Below are 23595 nucleotides of genomic sequence, written 5' to 3'. Positions count from 1 at the left end.
GAACATTTGGAAGTTTTTGGCAAGAATGGGTCAATCACCCCACTTACTTAATTCCTAGTTTATATTTGAAAGTCTCTGAGTCACTACTATCAACGACATAACTAGGCAGTTTGTTCAATGTGTCTGCAACTCGCTGTATAAAGAAATGCCTCCTGATGTCAGTCTGAAATCTCCCTTTAACCAGTCTCCACCTAGTCCTCACTGAGGGATTAATTTTGAAGTAGCAGTTGGCATCCACCTTACTTACACCCTTAATGATCTTGAACACTTGTGTCATGTCTCCTCTCATTCTACATCTACTTAGGCTAAAAAGATTTAGCTCTTTCGTTCCTTCTTCATAGCTTATACCCTGCAGACCTGGAACGAGTCTCATTGCCCTTCTCTGAACTCTCTCCAATGCCTTCACATCCCTCACAAAATATGGAGACCAAAATTGCACACCACACCCAAGGTGTGGCCTCATAAGCACATTGCACAGCCAAAGGAGAACGGCTCTGGACTTGAACTCCACTGAGCGCATTATATAGGCCAACGTTCCAGAAGCCTTCCTAATCGCTTCTGTGCTTTGTCTGGACGTTGATAGTGATGAGTCTACCAGGATGCTCAAATCCTCTCATACAGTGCATGTTCTAACTCAAGACCACCATTGCACATTTATATCTAACATTTCCACTCCCTATATGTATTATTTTACATTTATTTACACTACATTTCATCTGCCATTTATCTGCCCACATCTGGATTTTGTTTAGATCCAACTGTATTGATTCTGCTGCCTGAATGTTATCATGTTGTTATGTTCTGAATGTTATTATGTCTTGGTAGTCTGCAGCCTGATAGCATGAATACTGATTTTTCTAACTTCAGGCCACTGACCCTCTACCTCACCTACCAGCCACCATCTGTCTATCACCCACACATTCCTCCCTCTGGTTTCCCTCTCCCCTCCTTCCATTGATTCTGTCCTGTCCAGTCAGGTTTTTCATCCCTTTGTCAGTTCCACTTATCACCTCCCTGCTTCTTACATCAGTGCCACTTTTCATAATTCCTCACCTGCCGATCACTCCCCTGGATCACATACCTGGATCTACCTCTCACCTACCAGATTTTGCTCCACCCCTCCCGCCCCACATTTTCTAGCTCACTCTCCCCACTTTCTTTCCACTCCTGAAGAAGGGTCTCAACCTGAAATGTCAACTGGCTGTTTCCCTCCAGAGATGTTGCCTGACTCCAGGTTATGGGTACATCACATCAAACCATGGGGACTTAGCAACCGTAATATTCTTCAAGAGACCCAGTACCATTTTTATCTTTATCTGAAAATGCCCTGGTATATTATCCCACTCCACACTGATCTTGCTGTCCTCCTCATCCTTCTCCTTGGTGCATGCTCCATCCTTCATCCTGACGGTGATGTTTTGCTGGCAGCTTACAAAACTAATAGATATTGCTTTTTATGAACTACCATTGCTGGTACTTACTACCTGTGATCTCTCTTTAAGAAATGTGCTTTTGAACTGTCTAAACAAACTAGCAATTTTATGATCTCCTGAAGGACTCTTAGTTGCTTAACTTAAGTCCATCACCCCGACTGGGGCATAGCTCACCAAAGTCCTCTGTCCTGGGTCAGGCATTTAAGTATTCCCCAGGTGTAGCCCATCATATGTCTCTGTGGCAAAGATGTTTCTCTCTCCCAGGGATAAGGTCTTTAGAGCTTTTGTTGCAGTTTCTGTAGCTCTGGTTTTTTATGGGATTGGGCTGCTGGCCCCATGCCAAACTCCTCCTTTCTCAGCCCAAGCTTGGGAACATCCATGGAGATTGATTGATAGGTTGATTTATCTATTGGTCAATTCATCAATTGATTGATTGACTGATTGAATTTGCACCTTTTGTCTTCTTTTGCACATTGATTGTTTATCAGTGTTGGTATGTGTGTGGTTTTTCATTGATTCCGTTGCTATTGCTTTGTTCTACTGTGAATGCCTGCAAGAAAATGAATCTAAGGGCACAAACCAGTTTCTGGGCTGACTTTGTTTTTTTCCCTATAATTTTCATGTTTGTTCTTGTAAAAATGATGTTTATGTTTAATATATTTTCTCCTTGTGAACACTGCTTATATCATGTATCAGTGCTGATGTTGCAAGTAAGTATTTCATTGCAGTCGTGCACAGAGGTACATGCACAGTTGACGGTCACATGGGTGGGAGCTCAGAGTGTGGGTGAAGATATGAAACAGCAAATGGCAGAAAGCATTGATAAGGACATGAGAAAACAGAAGCTGTTAAGGACAGGAAAAGAAAATAATAGGAACTGTAGTTGACCATCACCCTGTGAAACATACTGTCATTTAATCTGACTATGGCTGATAGGCCCCAGTCTTCATTTGATATTTAGCATATTCTTCAATTCCCTAATCATTCAGAAAATCATCTATTTCCTCTTTAAAAGGCAGGGTCTCCATTACCCTTTGGGGTTGAGTATTCCAGAGAGTCTCTGCCTTCTGTGAGAAGAAATTTCTGTGTACCTCAGTTTTAAATCAGTGGCCCCTAAACCGCCTGGCCTGCTGAGTTCCTCCAGCATTTTGTGTGTGTTGCTCGGATTTCTAGCACCGGCAGATTTTAAAAACGCAAACACAAGAAAATCTGCAGATGTTGGAAATTCAAGCAACACACACAAACTGCTGGTGGATCGCAGCAGGCCAGGCAGCATCTATAGGAAGAAGTACAATCGACTTATTGGGTCAAGACCCTTCATCAGGACTAACGGAAAAAAGAGATAGTAAGAGATTTGAATGTGGGAGGGGGAGTAATGAAGCCAAGAGCTGGGGAGTTGATTGGCAAAAGGGATATGAGGCTGGAGAAGGGAGGGTATCATGAGACGGAAGGCCTTGGAAGAAAGAAAGGTGCAGGGGAGCACCAGAGGAAGTTGGAGAACAGGCAAGGAGTTATTGTGAGAGGGAAAGAGAGAGAGAGAAAAAAAATTATATTTTTAAATTAGGGATGGTGTAAGAAGGGGAGAAGGGGCATTAACGGAAGTTAGAGAATTCAATGTTCATACCATCAGGTTGGAGGCTACCCAGACGGAATATAAGGTGTTGTTCCTCCAACCTTAGTGTAGCTTCATCTCGACAGTAGAGGAGGCCATGGATTGACATATCAGAATGGGAATGGGATGGGGAATTAAAATGTGTGGCCACTGGGAGATCCTGCTTGCTCTGGTGGACAGAGTGTAGGTGTTCGCGAAGCGGTCTCCCAATCTGCAGATTTTCTCTTGTTTGTGATTTTAACAGTATCACTCTTTGAGATTCTGTCACTAGAGGAAATAACTGAACATTTTCATTGACATGCCCAATTCTTCTACCTCAAAAGAATACAAATGCTCTGTCCACAACTGGTACGATTTGGTGATAAGATAAGCATTTCCTATCAGGAATTAGCCTAGTGAATTCCTGTTGGAATACCTGCTATTCTGAAAATAGAGGCATAGTACATGTGAAGGTGTTATTACAGTGAAGTTGTGTCTTTTGATATAGAATGGGCAAATCAAATTAGTGATAATAATACGGATCAATTCTACCGAAGGCCATATACCTTGGGGCAGCACGGTAGTCTAGTGGTTTGCACAACGCTTTACAGTACAGACGACCCAGGTTCATTTCCTGCCACTGCCTGTAAGGAGTTTGTACATTCTACCCGTGACTACGTGGGTTTCTCTGGGTCCTCTGGTTTCCTCCCACAGTCCACAGATACACTGGTTGGTAGGTTAATTGGTCATTGTAAATTGTCCTGTGATTGGGTGAGGATTAAATCAGGGGATTGCTGGGATTGCTGGGCAGCGTATCTTGAAGGGCCAATTCCACACTGTATCTCAAGAAATAAATAAACCCTTTGGGTGTTGCAAGGACGTGGCTGCGGGGGGAATCCAAGTGCTGGACACAGGCACGGAGGCAGGATCGAGAGGTGTTAGCATAGTCGCAAGCGTGGAATAGGTATTCCATAGAGTCTTAACACGGAGACAATGTTCACGTAGAGAATCCAGGAAAATGATGCAGAACTTAGAAATGACAGTCCTAAAGAACCATGAAATGAGGTTACTCATACAAGAATCGACCAACGAACTGGCAGCTCCTTGTTGTGATTGCAGGGTTGTTATCCTTTTTATCTGATGGAACTGTGATTAGTGGAACTGGGAATGATTGGGAGTAGATGAGGGGATTGAGGCCCAATTGCTGAGATAATAGCAAAGTGGGGGATTGCCAGACAGGACCATGACAGTTGGTATTGGTAACATGTATTAATTACATAGAATCCTGCAGGCCAGAAGCCTAGAGAGTTTTGTACTTCATCTTTGAGGAAGCCTGGATCACCTTTTTGGTTCAGAATGTTAGAAGTTTAAGGTTTATGGGCCAAACACAGGCAAATAGTATTAGCTTTAGATCAGCAACATCTGGAGATGGGCCAATCTGGAGGATAAATTTCTGGAATGTAGACAAAATTGTTTATGAGCATTTCTGTCAATCTTCACAGAGATTACAAGAAGCTAAGGGAGTGAATAATTGAAGGAAATTTGTATTAATAAATAAAAACAAACTGGACATGTACAAAATAGCAGTCACAGTGAAGAACTGGTGCTGGCAAAAGTAGTGGAATTGAAATGTGATAAATTCTAAGACTCGATGACCTAACTTCAATAGTTTGAGAAAGGTAATTATGAAAAAGGTGGATTGTGTTTCTGGTTTTCGAGACTTCCATGAATTCTGGATGGCTCCTGCAGAGTGGAGGGTGGGAAATGTGAACACTCAAAGAAAGAAGGGAGACATAAAGCAGGAAACGATGGAGGTGTTGACTACAGTAGAAGGAAAATGTTGGAATTTGTGACAAAGGATATGAACCATTTGGAAAGGAATAAAAACAGAGAATGTTGGTAATTTATGAGACTAGGTTTGTTAATGTGACAGTTCAAAGCAGATCATGCCTCTCTGTCTGTGTTATGTGTCACTAATCACAGGGCTAGTGCTTATCATGACCACCCGACCAAGCTGTCTTAATAGAGAGAAAAACAGAGCCAAATCATAGATGGATGACTGGTCGAAATGGCCAGTTCTGATACAGTCAGCAACAAGTTACCAAACGTTGGGGAATTCAATATTGAGTCCGGAAGGTTGCACTGTGTAACACTGTGCACTCATTGTAACAGGGCGGGAGGCTGTAGACATTGAGGTCAAAGTGGATGGAGTACTGAAGTGGTAGGCAATAGGGGGTCAGAATGGCTGCTCTCTGTGGATTGAAGACGGGTGATCCTAAAGGGATCACACAATGAGCTTTTGATTTCCCAGTGTCCAGCACTGAATGCAGTCACTCAATTGGGGGAGTACAAGTGAATCACTGATTCACCTGAAAGACTGCTTGTGCCTCTCAATGATGGGGATGGAAGTGGGGGAAATGTACACTGCATACCCTGAGGGTGCAGAAGAAAATGTCATAAGATAGCAAGTGGTTGGTGAGATAAAACAGCAGAAAATGCTTGAAATACTTAGCAAGTCAGGCAGCATCTCCAAGAAGAGAACGTTTCAGTTTGAAGACTGACTATTTCAAGCATTTTTTATAGATTTCCAGCTTCTGCGGTACTATAGTATTTAAATGGTTAGTGTGAACAGAGGTAAGACAAGGAGTCAGAAAGGGACCAATATTTCTGAACTGCTGAAAGGAGGAAGAGAGGATGTGCCTGATGGAATTTTGCTGGAGCTGGAGGGAATTGTGAAGGATGTGGAGACCAGTGGGGTGGAAGATGAGGAGCAGGATAGTTTCTGTAGTTCTGTCCTCATGGGTCAAGCAATATTACACAGAGACCCAATTGTTTTCAGGCCAGAGGTGATTATAGGCAATTAGTTACTCCATTTTTGATGGCAGAGGGATTTTGTATAGGGAAATGCTTGCAGATTTTTCAAGGGTAGTGTAAGATCGTCCTTTACTGCTGCCAGTCCTGATAAAGGGGAGTAGTAATAGAAACACAGAAAACCTACAGGACAATACAGGCCCTTGGGCCCACAAAGTTGTGCCGAACATGTCCCTACCTTAGAAATTACTAGGCTTACCCATAGCCCTCTATTTTTCTAAGCTCCATGTACCTATCCAAAAGTCTCTTACTAGAACCTATCGTATCCACCTCCACCACCGTTGCCTGCAGCCCATTCCATGCACTCACCACTCTCTGCATAAAAAACTTACCCCTGACATCTCCTCTGTATCTACTCCCCAGCACCTTAAACCTGTGTCCTGTTGTGGCAACTATTTGAGCCCTGGGAAAAAGCCTCTGGCTATCTGCACGATCAATGCCTCTCATCATCTTATACACCTCTATCAGGTCACCTTTCATCTCCGTCACTCCAAGGAGAAAAGGCCGAGTTCACTCAACCTGTTTTGATAAGGCACCTTCCCCAATCCAGGCAACATCCTTGTAAATCTCCTCTGTACCCTTTCTATGGCTTCCACATCCTTCCTGTAGTGAGGTGACCAGAACTGAGCACAGTACTCCAAATGGGGTCTGACCAGGGTCCTATATAGCTGCAACATTACCTCTGCTCCTAAATTCAATTCCACGATTAATGAAGGACAATACACCGTATGCCTTCTTAACCACAGAGTCAACCTGCACAGCTGCTTTGAGTGTCCTATGGACTCGGATCCCAAGATCCCGCTGATCCTCTACACTGCCAAGAGTCTTACCATTAATACTATATTCTGCCCCACTCCTCCCTGTCTGATAGTGATTGGAAGTTCAGGGTGGAGACAATGGTGCTGTTGGTAGCACAGGCTCTCCTTGGTGTTATGTCAGCGGGAAATCTTCGGAGGGAAGCTCCGCATCATAACCATATCCAGTCGACTTATCTGCTAAATCATTCCAATCCCTATCTCCATATCTATCCACCTCCCCTCCTTCAGATCCAAAAGCACATATTACTCCTCTCTGTGCAGCAAGTTGGTCCCGCAGATTTTGTATTTGCTTTAAACACTTTGCATGATCCCCGCTGTTGCTTTTCTTTTCATCTACTGATTTCTCTATCACATTTTTAGCTGCTTTTAAATCACTCCACTGTTTCTTTAATTCCTCCAGCTGGATGGCTTCCTCCTGTTTACTCTTTTCTTTACCCAGTTTCTCACACTTCACCTGAAACTGGTGCATACTCACCATCCATCCTTCTCTGCATCTCTACCTCAGCTTTTCTTTAACGTTTTCTACCTCCTCACAAAGCCTTTAGATTTCCTGTTCCAATATATCTCACGCGGCGTCAGATTTGTGTTGACTTTCTATCAAATCCTCAGTCAGACAGGCTACTGCTACTGGATTTTGTGATCGGTTAAATTCCTTGTTTGAAACTTTACCCTGAGCGACGCTGAAAAGTGCTTTGCCAGTGGTTTTCCCTTCAGCGCTGGTGTGACGAGCATTCTCCCTGGGTCTCTGGAGAGGGTTAGCACAGCCAGTGCACTTGAAGCGTCTGCTTTTCTATTCATTCCTTGACAACTCAAATGTTGCATTTCAGTGTTATTGGCTATGGGTCATCTGACTGACCTTCACCACCTTCTTACTGACTCTGGTCCAAGCTGGCATGCATTTGTTGCCCTTTTCTGTTTGGAAGAAAGGGTCCTGGCGAAGGGTTTCGGCCCAAAACGTCGACTGTACTCTTTTGCTAGATGCTGCCTGGCCTGCTGAGATGCTCCAGCATTTTGTGTGTGTTGCTGGGGTTTCCAGCATCTGCCAATGTTCTCTTGTTAGTGAAATGTGTTGGCTACGTTCACAACCAACACAACCTCAGGATGTTCTGGGGCCGCCCACAAGGGTCACCACACATTCCGGAGCCAACACAGCATGTCCACGATATCCAGCAGAACAACACAAACAACAACAACAGTAACAGCATCAAAACAAAACTACGACAACAAAACAAGCCCCTTTCCCCCTTCCCACCCACTCACACACACCGGACAGGCTGTGGCTGGGTCTCCAACCTCCAGTCCCTGTTCTGTACTTGCAGACACACAGACTATGAGTGTGTGAAAGAGAATAAACTGTGCAAATACAAAACAAAAGAAATAATAATAATAAATAAATAAAGTGTTGGCGCGTGGTGAAGTGGTTAAGGCGTTTGTCTAGTGATCTGAAGGTCGCTAGTTCGAGCTTTGGCTGAGGTAGCGTGTGTGTGCCTGAGCAAGGCACTTAACCACACATTGCTCTGCGACGACACCGGTGCCAAGCTGTATGGGTCCCAATGCCCTTCCCTTGGACAACATCGATGTCGTGGAGTTCTTAATTATTTATTATTATTATTATTTCTTTTGTTTTGTATTTGCACAGTTTATTCTTTTTCACACACTCATAGTCTGTGTGTCTGCGAGTACAGAACAGGGACTGGAGGTTGGAGACCCAGACCCAGCCACAGCCTGTCCGGTGTGTGTGAGTGGGTGGGAAGGGGGAAAGGGGCTTGTTTTGTTGTCGTAGTTTTGTTTTGATGCTGTTACTGTTGTTGTTGTTTGTGTTGTTCTGCTGGATATCGTGGACATGCTGTGTTGGCTCCGGAATGTGTGGTGACCCTTGTGGGCTCCCCCAGAACTTCCTGAGGTTGTGTTGGTTGTGAACACAGCCAACATATTTCACTAAGAAGAGAAAATCCAACAACACACACAAAATGCTGGACCAACTCAGCAGGCCAGGCAGCATCTAGGAAAAGAGTACAGTTGACGTTTCGGGCCAAAACCCTTCCGCAGGACCCTTTGGTCCGAACAGAGAAGGGCAATAAATGGATGCCAGCTTGGACCAGAGCCAATAAGAAGGTGGTGAAGGTCAGTCAGGTGACCCATAGCCAATAACACTGAAATGCAACATTTGAATTGTTAAGGAATGAATAGAAAAGCAGACACTTCAAGTGCACTGGCTGTGCTAACCCTCTCCAGAGACCCAGGGAGAATGCTCGTCACACCAGCGCTGAAGGGAAAACCACTGGCAAAGCACTTTTCAACATCGCTCAGGGTCAATTTTCAAACAAGGAATTTAGCCAAAAACAAAAGCCAGTAGCAGTAGCCTGTCTGACTGAGGATTTGATAGAAAGTCGACACAAATCTGACGCCGAGTGAGATATATTGGAACAGGAAATCTAAAGGCTTTGTGAGGAGGTAGAAAACGTTAAAGAAAAGCTGAGGTAGAGATGCAGAGAAGGATGGATGGTGAGTATGAACCAGTTTCTGATGAAGTGTGAGAAACTGGTTAAAGAAAAGAGTAAACAGGAGGAAGCCATCCAGGGAGCTACGAGCCAGGTGGAGGAATTAAGGAAACAGTGGAGTGATTCAAAAGCAGCTAAAAATGTGATAGAGAAATCAGTAGATGAAAAGAAAAGCAACAGCGGGGATCATGCAAAGTGTTTAAAGCAAATACAAAATCTGTGGGACCAACTTGCTGCACAGAGAGGAGTAATATGTGCTTTTGGATCTGAAAGAGGGGAGGTGGATGAATATGGAGATATGGATTAGAATGATTTAGCAGATAAGACGATTAGATATGGTTACGATGAGGAGCTTCCCTCTGAAGATTTCCCGCTGACATAACACCAAGAAGAGCCTGTGCTACCAATAGCACCATTGTCTCCACCCCACACTTCCAATCACTATCAGACAGGGAGGAGTGGGGCGGGAAATAAAAACAGGAATATAACATACACTACACCGCTTGGGGTTCAGCAGTTGAGGGATATTGCGAAAGATATCAGGACATATATCAGAATCAGAATCAGAATCAGGTTTATTATCATTGGCATGTGATGTGAAATTTGTAAACATGGCAGAAGCAGTTCAATGCAATACATAATCCAGCAGAGAGAGAAGAAATAAAACATAGTAATAAATAAATGAGTAAATTAATTATATATATTGAATAGATTATTTAAAAAATGTGCGAAATCAGAAATACTGTATATTAAAAAAGTGAGGTAGTGTCCAAAGCTTCAACGTCCATTTAGGAATCAGGTGGCAGAGGGGAAGAAGCTGTTCCTGAATCACTGAGTGTGTGCCTTCAGGTTTCTGTATCTCCTACCCGATGGTAACAGTCAGGAAAGGGCATGCCCTGGGTGCTGGAGGTCTTTAATAATGGACACTGCCTTTCTGAGACACTGCTCCTTGAAGATGTCCTGGGTAATTGGTAGGCTAGTGCCTAAGATAGAGCTGACTAGATTTACAACCTTCTGCAGCTTTTTCGGTCCTTACAGTAGCCCTTCCATACCAGACAGTGATGCAGCCTCACACATCAAAGTTACTGGTGAACGCAGCAGGCCAGGCAGCATCTCTAGGAAGAGGTACAGTCGACGTCTCAGGCCGAGACCCTTCGTCAGGACTAACTGAAGGAAGAGTTAGTAAGAGATTTGAAAGTGGGAGGGGGAGGGGGAGATCCAAAATGATAGGAGAAGACAGGAGTGGGAGGGATGGAGCCAAGAGCTGGACTGGTGATAGGCAAAAGGGATACGAGAGGATCATGGGACAGGAGGTCCGGGAAGAAAGACAAGGTGGAGGGGAACACAGAGGATGGGCAAGAGGTATATTCAGAGGGACAGAGGGAGAAAAAGGAGAGTGAGAGAAAGAATGTGTGTATAAAAGTAAATAACAGATGGGGTACGAGAGAGAGGTGGGGCATTAGTGGAAGTTAGAGAAGTCGATGTTCATGCCATCAGGTTGGAGGCTACCCAGACACAATATAAGGTGTTGTTCCTCCAACCTGAGTGTGGCTTCATCTTTACAGTAGAGGAGGCCGTGGATAGACATGTCAGAATGGGAATGGGATGTGGAATTAAAATGTGTGGCCACTGGGAGATCCTGCTTTCTCTGGCGGACAGAGCGTAGGTGTTCAGCAAAGCAGTCTCCCAGTCTGCGTCGGGTCTCGCCAATATATAAAAGGCCATATCGGGAGCACTGGACGCAGTATATCACCCCAGCCGACTCACAGGTGAAGTGTTGCCTCACCTGGAAGGACTGTTTGGGGCCCTGAATGGTGGTAAGGGCGGAAGTGTAAGGGCATGTGTAGCACTTGTTCCGCTTACACGGATAAGTGCCAGGAGGGAGATCAGTGGGGAGGGATGGGGGGGACGAATGGACAAGGGAGTCGCGTAGGGAGTGATCCCTGCAGAAAGCAGAGAGAGGGGGGAGGGAAAGATGTGCTTAGTGGTGGGATCCCATTGGAGGTGGCGGAAGTTACGGAGAATAATATGTTGGACCCGGAGGCTGGTGGGGTGGTAGGTGAGGACCAGGGGAACCCTATTCCTAGTGGGGTGGCAGGAGGATGGAGTGAGAGCAGATGTACGTGAAATGGGGGAGATGCGTTTAAGAGCAGAGTTGATAATGGAGGAGGGGAAGCCCCTTTCTTTAAAAAAGGAGGACATCTCTCTCGTCCTAGAATGAAAAGCCTCATCCTGAGAGCAGATGCGGTGGAGACGGAGGAACTGCGAGAAGAGGATGGCGTTTTTGCAAGAGACAGGGTGAGAAGAGGAATAGTCCAGATAGCTGTGAGAGTCAGTAGGCCTATAGTAGACATCAGTGGATAAGCTGTCTCCAGAGACAGAGACAGAAAGATCTAGAAAGGGGAGGGAGGTGTCGGAAATGGACCAGGTAAACTTGAGGGCAGGGTGAAAGTTGGAGGCAAAGTTAATAAAGTCAACGAGCTCTGCATGCGTGCAGGAAGCAGCGCCAATGCAGTCGTTGATGTAGCGAAGGAAAAGTGGGGGACAGGTACCAGAATAGGCACAGAACATAGATTGTTCCACAAAGCCAACAAAAAGGCAGGCATAGCTAGGACCCATACGGGTGCCCATAGCTACACCTTTAGTTTGGAGGAAGTGGGAGGAGCCAAAGGAGAAATTATTAAGAATAAGGACTAATTCCGCTAGACGGAGCAGAGTGGTGGTAGAGGGGAACTGATTAGGTCTGGAATCCAAAAAGAAGCGTAGAGCTTTGAGACCTTCCTGATGGGGGATGGAAGTATATAGGGACTGGACATCCATGGTGAAAATAAAGCGGTGGGGACAGGGAACTTAAGCCTGTCAGAATGCTCTCCGCGGTGCATCTATAGAAGTTTTTGAATGTATTTGTTAACATGCCAAATCTCTTCAAACTCCTAATAAAGTATAGCTGCTGTCTTGCCTTCTTTATAACTACATCAATATGTTGGGACCAGGTTAGATCCTCAGAGACCTTGACACCCAGGAACTTGAAGCTGCTCAATCTCTCGACTTCTGATCCCGCTATGATAATTGGTATGTGTTCCTTTGTCTTACCCTTACTGAAGTCCACAATCAGCTCTTTCGTCTTACTGATGTTGAATGCCAGGTTGTTGCTGTGGCACTATCCTACTAGCTGGCATATCTCACTCTTGTACGTCCTCTTGTCACCGTCTCAGATTCTACCAACAATGGTTGTATCATCCACAAATTTATAGATGGTATTTGAACTATGCCAAGCAAAACAGTCGTGTGTATACAGAGAGTAGAGCAGTGGGCTAAGCACACACCCCTGAGGTGCACCAGTGTTGATCGTCAGCGAAGAGGATATGCTATCACCAATCCCCACAGACTCTGGATCCCTGGGGATGATCTTAGGGAACTCTTCCATGAAGTTAGTTACCAGAAAGCAATACACGGTCTCAGTAATGCCAAGGAAAGGAGATTGATTACAATGTGCTTGTATCTGAACACTTTGTCAGAAAGACTGCGCCATGCTGGGGGAACAAATAAGGAGTTAAATAATGTGGTACTGACTGTTCTGGGTAATAACAACGGGGACCCAATATATGATTTGTGTAAATGTTACCAGAGGAAAGGTGAATTATGCATTTGCATCCTCTCTGTGGATGGTGTTTCAAGGGATGTATGGATCAACATTAGATCGAGATCATTTCGAACCAGAACCCTACAGACAGGTGGATAAGTACATTAGTGTCTCATATCACCAACAAATCTAGAAAGATGTTGGAACTGTTTGATCCCAGTGACCCTACACACACTGAGGCAAGGGTACTGAGGAAAATGAATGGAGCATGGCAGAAGGATGTACAGGAATAATTCAGAGGCAGCTAAAGTGTTTTCACTTCAAGAAAATACACAGGGTATCGTGTGGGGTAATGCAGTTCAGGGTAGAAGCCAGCAGAGAGATTGTAAAAGGGAAGCAACACAGTGCTGGATTTCCCCTGCACCCAACTGAGGAAGTTGCTGTTGGGGGCAGGGATATGCTGAAATCTGCTGTTTTAGATGTGGCAATGTGGGCCATTGTGCCCGGCACCCGACAGCGGACAGTTCATATGATCAGAATCCAAACAAAATCAGTCATTGGTGTTACTGATGGGTCAGAACATGTTGGAATTTTGGTTAATGTGGGGATTTCATGCTTTAAACTTGTTGAATGTTGTTTACTTGTGCATAATTTATAACTTCAACATTTCTTTGTTTACAGTCTTAGAGTAACACAGTTCCTCAATATTGTTGGATTATAACTGAATATATTTGGTAATGATTTAACCCTCAAGAAAATAAGATTTTCAGAAATGGTTTAAGCTGTCAATGGTTTGCATGTTTTAATTATGTGTAGTGTGGCCACATGTGAGTTCACTTGTGAGGGAGGGAGAGAGACTGAAAGAGAGTGAGTAAGTGTGTGTGTGTGTGTGTGTGTGTGTCTGTCTGTCTGTGAGAGAGAGAATGCAAAGGCTGTTTTGAAGAGGCTGTTCCTTTAAGAGGTTGCATCAATGTGTTATGTGACAGGGGCACCCACCCAGCAGTTTTTCCCCCCTTTTCTCTTCGGTCCTTTGAAAAATGTGTGAAAACTTTTCATGGAGAGAATTAACTGCTTATTCTAAGATTTTCAATTTCTAGCAAAGATTCGGAGGGATGAACAGTTCAAACATGGATTCCGAATATGAGATGCCCATATTTCAGAGGGATATGGGCATTCAGGAAAACTGTTGACGAGCGGACAGTTAAATTTGGAATTAGAATTTAACACCTTGGAAAGATTGGAATACTTGAGGAGCAGCGATGTAAACAAGAGAGTATTTGCAAATGCCAGAAATCAAAGGAATACACACAAAATATTGGAAGAGCTTAGCAGGCCAGGCAGCATCTATGGAGAAGCGTACAGTCAATGTTTCAGGCAGAGACTCTAGTTCAGGACTGGAAAAAAGAGATGAGAAGTCAGGGTAAGAAGGTGAGGGAGGGGGATGAAGAAATACAAGGTACTGTAACAGGTGATGGGTGAAACAGGGAGAGGGGGAAGGGTGACGTAAAGAGCTGGAAAGTCGATTGGTGAAAGAGATAAAGGGCTGGAGAAGGGGGAATCTGGTGAGAGGATGGAAAACCAGGGAAGAAAGAAAAAGGGGGAGGAGCACCAGAGGAAGGTGATGGGGAGGTAAGGTGATAAGATGAGAGAGGAAAATGGGAATGGCAGACATGCCACTTCTCCCGGAAGTTCCAGGAGTCTCCCGCATATTGATGGCAGCTCCGTGACACCCGCAAATTATATACCATATCCTGGAAATTGATTTTTTTTGAGAGGGAGATCGAGAGCAAGAGCGAGAGCGAGCATCCTGATTGGTCTCTCTTTGTGCTAAGTAAACCTATCAGTTTTCTCTGTGGGCGGGCATTACAGTCGACCTCTGTCTCCCCATCAGTTCGGTTTCGTGTCCTGCACTGCCATGGCAGAGTGTTTCAAAAAAATATATAAAACACACTTCACCCCAGACTACACTAAAGTGTAGCCCTGCCTAATAGGGGTCAAAAATAATGACAGTGTTGCTCGCTGCACTGTTTGCAACAGTGACTTTTCTATTGCCCATGGTGGGTTAAAATGTAAAAGACATGTTGAGGTGAGTTTAACAGGTGTCATCCATTCACTAGCATGGCTAATGTTATTTAAACTAGCTGGCCAGCTGCTAAGGAGCTACTCTATTGATGTCCTACGTGATGACGCCAAACTCCCTGTAGACGTGCTTAAGGTTGTAACAGAATAAAAAAAACGACTCCATGATAAAGATAGCGGAGTCAAGGGATATGGGGAGAAGGCAGGAACAGGGCACTGATTGTGGATGATCAGGCATGATCACAGTGAATGGCAGTGCTGGCTCGAAGGGCCGAATGGCCTACTCCTGCACCTACTGTCTATTGATAATATAATATAATGTAAGTACAGAAATAGCAAAAAACTCTGCCTGCTCATCACCCAAGACAGCAGCTATCGTGAACGTGGCACTGGAACCTGAATGTTCAGAGGATCAGTACAAGTTCGTCCGGACAGATAAAAGGCCAGACAGTATTTTGGTTGATGAAAGCAACGATATCATGTGTGAGAAGGAATGTGCCATTTTAGCCGGGTACTAGAATGAAACACAGGATTAGGTAACAGTTGGATTTGAAGACATGCAATGATACCAAAGCTGGAAACATATTCAACCTCATTGCATCATCCATGCATGACAACCTTGAATTGTCTACTTGTGTAGGATTTAGCAGTGACAACTGCAATGTGACGATTGGCAAAAACAACTCTGTCTTATCAAGAGTGAAAGCACAGGCCCCTCATATTTACAGAGTTGGCTGTCCAAGTCACCTGGTCAACAGCTGTGCCAAAACTGCTGCGAAGGAGTTCTCAATGCCACCTGAAGAACTGCTCGTTGACATCTACTACTACTTTGAGAAAGGTTCCAAACGAAGAGAAGACCTAAAACAGTTTCAAGAGTTCTGCAATGTTGCCCAGCAGAGAGTACAAAAGCATTGTCCTACACACTGGCTTTCTTTAGGAAAAGGTTTGGACCATCTGCTCCACCAATGGCCAGCCTTTCTTTCACATTTTGAGTCAAAGAGTGAGAATCAGAAGTCATCTCATATTCAGAAGAGGCTGAAAGACCCCCAAATGAAAATATACACATGCTTTCTCCATAATGTCACACAACGTTTTGACAAATTCAATTTGAGTTTTCAGAACAAGGCACCTATCCTCTTCAAGTTGGATCAGAGTGTGGAAGAGCTCCTGCAGGACATAGCAAGCAGATTTATTGAGCCAAAGGTATTGAGAGAACAGAACATTCAGGGGATAGATGTGAGCAACCCTGAAATTCACCGCCCAGATAAAGAGCTTTTTACTGGGTACCTGGCAAGGAGGCAGTTGCTAAGCGAGGAAGCACAAGAGATCCCCCCTTACAAGACAAAGCAGTTCTTCAAAGATGCCAGAGCATTCTATGTCAGGTGCTTTCAAAAAATCTTGGAGAAGTTCCCAATGAGAGACCAAATCTTGTGAAAAATCTGTCAGTGGTCAATACAGAGAGCCAAGATGAGGTGAAACCAGACCAAATTTTGACTTTGGCAGACAGATTTCCAAATGTGATCAAGGCAGATGCTAGAGAACAGCTCCACTTGGAAGTCCTGGATTATGGCTCAACTAACCTTGAAGGACTGGTGCCAAACTACAAAAGTTTGCCAGTTGATGAGTTCTGGGGGAAGCTGTCCAAAGTAAAACCTGTGAGCACAGGGCAGCTGAGATTCAAAGAGCTCTGCTAGTTGATGAAGCTGCTTTTGGTGCTGCCAAATTCTAACTGTGATGTGGAAAGGGCATTCAGCATGGTGCGTCACATTAAGACAGAATTCAGAAGTCAGCTGCCTCATAAAACACTTGCGAATCTGATGTCTTGCAAAATTAACAAATTAATTGACACAGACTGCTCTGAGGTTGAGACTTCTGGCAAAATGCTCAAATCTGCCAAGCAAGCCACATCACAGTACAAGGAAAGTTTCCAAAAGAAATAGAAAAGCTATTTGCATTAGCGTTTAGCTATTAGCATTGAGACTGCCAACAAAATACTCAACAAGGAATATATATATATGTGTGTGTGTGTGTGTGTGTGTGTGTGTGTGTGTGTGTGTGTGTGTGTGTGTGTGTTTGTGTGTGTGTGTAAATAGATTCAATATGTGATCAAATAAATTGTTGTGTTCTTTCATAATCAAATATCCTGTATACATGCACCCTTGGAGGTCGACCCAGGGGGGGTGCATATGGGGTTGTAGGGGGCGCGGTGCTACCTCCCTGAAATGGTGGTGATACCTCCCTGAAATGAGTTTTTGCAGGGTGGGATGTCTGGAATGGGGAATGGCGAATGGCGAAGGGGGGCAGCAGTTACCGTAAGCTCGGGAAATTGATGTTCATGCCATAAGGTGGGTGGCTACCCAGATGGAATATAAGTTGCTTCTCCAACCTGCGTGTCACCTCATCGCAGCAGTAGAGGAGGCCATGGATTGACATGTCAAAATGGGAATGGACAGTTGAACTGAAATGGGTGGCCACCGGGAGAAACCACTTTTTCTTGCATAGATGCTCAGCGAAGCAATCTCCCAATCTACGTCAGGTCTCACCGATATATAGGAGGCCATGCTGGGAGCACCAAATACAGTGGATGACCCCAGCAGACTCACGGGTGAAGTGTTGCCTCACCTGGAAGGACTGTTTGGGGCTCTGAATGGTTGTGATGGAGGAGGTGTAGGGGTAGCTGTAGCAATTGTTCCGCTTGCAAGGATAAGTGCCAGGAGGGAGTTCACTGGGGAGGGATGAATGGATGGAAAGCCCCTACCCATTCTGTGCTCTGTTACGGTATATACTTGCAGAAGAAAAGAGAAAAGAATATGGAGTTATAAAGGTGAAATCGAATAAATATAGAAATAATCATAAGATATTGATTACCGGTTATATTTTGGTCCATTTTGCTGAAAAGGAGGTGTTTAGTTGCTATTCTTAGACCAGGAAAAGAATAAAATAATTAAAATTCTTGTTTAGACCTTAAGAGCATAACACATAGGAGCAGAATTAGGCCATTTGGTCATCAAGTCTGCTCTGCCATTTCATCATGGCTGATCCATTTTGCTCTCAACCCCATTCTCCTGCCTTCTCCCCATAATCTTTTATGCCCTGAGAAATCAAGACCCGATCCATATCTGCTTTAAATACACCCAATGACCTAGCCTCCACAGCTCCCTATGGCAACAAGCTCCACAGATTCACCACCCTCGGGCTAAAGGAATTCCTCATCTCCATTCTAAATGTCTGTCTTTTTATTCTGAGTCTGTGCCCTCTGACTCCTAGATAGGAAACATCCTCTCCTCATCCACTCTATCTTTGCTTTATTAACCAAAGGGGAGTCATTTTTATTTATGGTTTTAACAACTGTATCTATGAAAGTTGCAGCAAGGCAAGGGTTAAAATGAGGTGCTGACAGAACAGTGTGCAGACATTGTAGAGTTACTGAGCTGAACGTGGTTCCCCAAGCAAAACTCAATCCTTGACAGCCCAGCTCCTCTTTGCTCAGTGTCTTTGCCACACTGGGAACCAAGGCCACCAGGTATACCAAGACAAGATACAGATAAAAACAAAGGCACACCAGCAATTGGACAGTGATTTTACTAATTCTAATGTATTATTGGCCTTTAACATGTACATTTTACTGGTTATTAGTACCTGAAATATGTATTATGATTGGAATTTAAATATGCAAATAACAGGATTCAGAAGAGTATTAGGTTATTATTGGATCAATATCTGTATAAAAATCATCAATTTTGAGCTGAGACTTCAGAACAGTTTAAAGACCCTGACTGAGCTCTTCTCCTTGTGCACAAGTAAATAAAGTGTGATTGTCAAACGAGTGCAATTGTAAAATACCTGTCCAACAGCCCATGTGTGGATGTCTGAATGAATTTGACATGGGATGTGTAATCATACAATTGTTCACTATTGTCTACTCCTCAATGTGAATATTACATGCTATTTGTAAATCAATGAGATATTTTGTCATTGTGTTTATTTCCCGTTTCACTGTCAGATATGAACATTTCATTGGAACTGATTTTTCTTTTTACCAAAATAAATGCAATGTTTCACACAGATCCAATCAAAACATTGCACAGTTGTAGCGAGACCACCTTACTTTTGTACTCCTTTTTTCTTACGTTAAAGGTCAAAATCATTTTGCTTTTTTTATTGTTGTATTTCAAAATTCACTTTGTGTTTTGTTTCTGAGGGTGTCTGATCTCCTTCATCCTGAATATTCATTAGCCTCACTCCATTTGAAATTCCAATGTGGCTATTCTTTTATCATATTCCAAACTCAAGCCAACTGTCGTAGTTTCACAACTGATTTTTAAAACTTAAAAATAAATATTCATAATACAACATAGATACAAAAAGATTTGTTGCACAAAGAGTACTGTAATTTATTTTTAAATTCTTAGTATCATCTATTCAATGTATTCAGTAGTTTTAACTTCTCTTAAACAATAGCACCACCACGACTGATGTGGCCCTCGGTGATATTCAATGTTCGAGGGGCTTCCTCACCCAACTCTGCCCCTCCACATGTGGTGGCAGAAGGAGTTTAGACTGTGATCTTTCCCCACAGAGCCTTTGCATTGTCTGCACTGATCCTCAGCACATACTCCCACAGCCTGGAATATATCAGTCAGAAGCATTCCCTTATGGAAGCATTGTTGAGGATCCTGACCACCCATCCCACAATCTCTTCGACCCACTACTGTCAGGAAGGAGGTACAGAAGCCTCGGGACTAGGACTGCCCGACTGGGTAACAGTTTTGTGGAGGACAATTAAGCTTGAGAACTAAGGGTTAACAGAATCATGAGGATGGCATAATAAGAAACAGAATGGGTTGAACTTCCTTGTACTAATTTACAATAGATCATTTCATCAATGAGACATCGATTGTATAGGTGCTAATCATCTGAGAGGCAACGTGATTACTGGTTCTTTTGGTACTCTGGTCAATGAGAAACCGATTGGATAGGTGCTAACTTTGTGTAATTTTGCTGTGCTGGACACCAACATATTTCTTGCAGACCAAAGACAAGGATCCTTGCATCTGACTCTATCTCGCAATCGTTAAAGAGGTGGAAGACCATCTCTTCCCACCACAGATGTCCTGAGGGCAGTGTACCATGGGGATTAGATACCATGTACCAGCCAAGCGGTGTCTCAGTACGTGGTGAGTTCTGGTGATGAGGCATTCTGTGAGATGGTGCATACAGTTTGCTTGGGAAACTGACCCACAAGTCTCTGCCCAGTAGTGTCTGTAGGACATTCCATACTGACCACCGCCTGATGGACTTGTGCTCAGAAGCGTTTCCTTGGAAGAACTCTTTCACAAAGGACAGGTCATGCGGCAACGTCCAGCTGACTGTGACATTGTACGTCAACAGGACCAGACCAGTTCTCTGCAGCATTATGGACAAATAAAACCTCAGCACAGGGTGACACTTGGTGTCCATATACTTTGCTTCTACACACACCCTGATGCAGCCACAGAAGGGAACAGGTTACACCTGTGCCAAGTACCACAGCACTGACAGAACATCAGACCCTGACGGCTAATTTCTTTCAAGTTACTGACAGAGAACGCCATTTCCACAAAGCCAGTTTTTCAAGTCAAGTCGCTTTTTATTGTCATTTCGACCATAAACTGCTGGTACAGTACACAGTAAAAACAAAACAACGTTCCTCCAGGACCATGGTGCTACATGAAACAATACAAAACTACACTAGACTACAGACCTGCACAGGACTACCTAAAGTGCACAAAACAGTGCAGGGCAGTACAATGAATTATAAACAAGACAATAGGCACAGTAAAGGACAAATTACGATATAATAATAAATGATGTAGATGTCAGTCTAGACTCTGGGTATTAAGGAATCTGATGGCTTGGAGGAAGAAACTGTTGCCCAGTCTGTTTGTGAGAGCCCGAATGCTTTGGTACCTTTTGCCAGATGGCAGGAGGGAGATGAGTTTGTATGAGGGGTGCGTGGGGTCCTTCATAATGCTGTTGGCTTTATGGGTGCAGCATGCGGTGTAAATGTCTGTAATGGCGGGAACAGAGACTCCGATGATCTTCTCAGCTGACCCCACCATCTGCTGCAGGGTCTTGCGATCCGAGATGGTGCAATTCCCAAACCAGGCAGTGATGCAGCTGCTCAGGATGCTCTCGATACATCCTCTGTAGAATGTGGTGAGGATGGGGGGGGTTGGAGATGGACTTTTTTCAGCCTTCGCAGAAAGTAGAGACACTGCTTGGCTTTCTTTGCTATGGAGCTGGTGTTGAGGGACCAGGTGAGATTCTCCGCCAGGTGAACACCAAGAAATTTGGTTCTTCTAATGATCTCTAAGGAGGAGCCGTCAATGTTCAGTGGAGAGTGGCCGCTCCGTGCTCTCCTGAAGTCAACAACCATCTCTTTTGTTTTGTTCACATTCAGAGACAGGTTGTTGGCTCTGCACCAGTCCGTTAGTCGCTGCACCTCCTCTCTATACTGACTCATCGTTCTTGCTGATGAGACCCACCATGGTTGTGTTATCGGCGAACTTGATGATGTGGTTCGAGCTGTGTATTGCTGCACAGTCGTGGGTCAGCACAGTGAACAGCAGTGGACTGAGCACACAGCCCTGGGGGGCTCCCGTGCTCAGTGTGATGGTGTTGGAGATGCTGCTTCCAATCCGGACTGACTGAGGTCTCCCAGTCAGGAAGTCTAGGATCCAGTTGCAGGGGGAGGTGTTCAGGCCCAGCAGTTTCAGCTTTCCGATCAGGTGCTGAGGAATGATTGTGTTGAACGCTGAACTGAAGTCTTTAAACAGCATTCGAACGTATGTGTCTTTTTTGTCCAGGTGGAGGGTGGTGGCGATGGCGTTGTCTATTGAGTGGTTGGGAAGATACACGAACTGCAGGGGATCCAGTGAGGGGGGCAGCAGGGTCTTGATGTGCCTCACAACAAGCCTCTTGAAACACTTCATGATGATGGATGTGAAAGCAATGGGACAGTAGTCATTGTGACAGGACACTGAAGACTTCTTCGGTACGGGGACGATGGTGACCTTGAAACACGTTGGAACGACGGCGCTTCTCAGGGAGATGTTGAAGATGTCAGTGAGAACATCTGCCAGCTGGTCTGCACAACCTCTGAGCACTCTGCCAGGAATATTGTCTGGTCCAGCAGCCTTCCATGGGTTGACCCTGCATAGAGTGTTCCTCACATCGGTCACGGTAAGACACAGCACCTGGTCATTGCAAGGAGAAGTGGTCTTCCTCGCCACCACGTTATTTTCCGCCTCGATCCGAGCATAGAAGTTGTTCAACGCATCTAGGAGGGAGGCATCACCAGCACAGGCAGGTGGTGTTGTCTTGTCCTTGGTGATGTCCTGAATGCCCTCCCACATGCGCTGCATATTGCCGCTGTCCTGGAAGTGGCTGTGGGTTCGCTAGGCGTCTGCACGCTTTGCCTCTCTGATGGCCCGAGACAGATTGGCCCTCACTGTTGTTAGGGCTGCCTTTTCGCCTGCTGTGAAGGTGGAGTCACGGGTCCTCAGCAGAGCACGCATCTCCGCGGTCATCCATGGCTTCCGGTTAGTGCGTGTAGTGATGGTCTCGGACACCATGACGTCATCAATGCACTTGCTGATGTAGCTAGTCACTGATGCCGTGTACTCCTCTAAGTTGGTGGAGTCGCCATCAGTTTCAGCCTCCCTGAACATGTGCTAGTCAGTGTGCTCAAAGCAGTCTTGAAGAGCAGAGATGGCTCCTGCTGGCCTGGTTTTCACCTGCTTCTGAATTGGTCTGGAGCGTCTGACGAGCGGTCTGTATGCTGGGATTAGCATAACTGAGTAACTGAGGTGGGGGCAGGGCTCTGCCTGGTACGCATTGGGAATGTTTGTGTAAACAAGGTCCAATGTGTTTGCCCCTCTCGTTGCAAAGTCCACATGCTGATGGAATTTGGGGAGCACTGACTTGAGATTCCCGTGGTTAAAATCTCCGGTGACAATAAACAGACCGTCAGGGTGTGCGTTCTGCAGTTCACTAATAGCTCCATACAGTTCACAGTTCGCCTCCTTAGCATTAGCGCTGGGGGGAATGTACACACCGACTATAAGGACAGTGGTGAATTCCCATGGTAAATAAAATGGTCTGCATCTAACACTAGCGACGAGCAGCAACTAAAACCAGCACAGAGTTCTTGCACCATTCCCTGTTGATGTAAACACACAAGCCACCACCGCGAGCCTTACCGCACAGAGCTGCATCTCTGTCGGCCTGAAACAAGGCGAGCCCGTCTAGCTGAATGGCAGCGTCTGGAACTCTGATGCTAAGCCATGTTTCCGTGAAATCAAAAGCACAGCAGACTCTGAACTCCCGCCGAGTAGTCCACTGGAGTCGGATGTAGTCCAATTTATTGTCCGGGCAGCAGACATTGGAGAGCAGAATGGACGGGAGAGCCGGCCGGCTAGGGTTTTTTTTTAGTCTAGCTCGGACCCCTGCCCACTTGCCACGCTTCTGCTTCCTCGCACACCGCTTACGACGTCTCCACTCCCAGCCACCGGCATCAGGCGACTCCGAGGACCGTAGGCCTGGTCCCTGAAGCAAGCCAAGGTCGCGTAGCTTCTCCAGCAGGTAACCATACCTCATGAAGGTTTGTTGTTGGGCAATTTCTGTACTGTAGCAGTGTCCGGCAATGGTAGATATGAACATCGGTTGCTCTGCTGTC

General features: G+C 45.0%; 1 protein-coding gene across 1 annotated transcript in view; it reads left to right on the top strand.

Annotated features, from left to right (window-relative positions):
• LOC140198135 (uncharacterized) overlaps positions 1-23595 on the top strand; it is a 198424-nt gene that overhangs the window by 343 nt on the left and 174486 nt on the right. The window lies entirely within an intron of this gene.

The sequence above is a fragment of the Mobula birostris genome, chromosome 5, assembly GCF_030028105.1.
Source record: "Mobula birostris isolate sMobBir1 chromosome 5, sMobBir1.hap1, whole genome shotgun sequence".
NCBI lineage: Eukaryota > Metazoa > Chordata > Chondrichthyes > Myliobatiformes > Myliobatidae > Mobula > Mobula birostris.
Note: the sequence above shows the minus strand (reverse complement) of the source record. Positions and strands in the feature narration are given on the sequence as shown.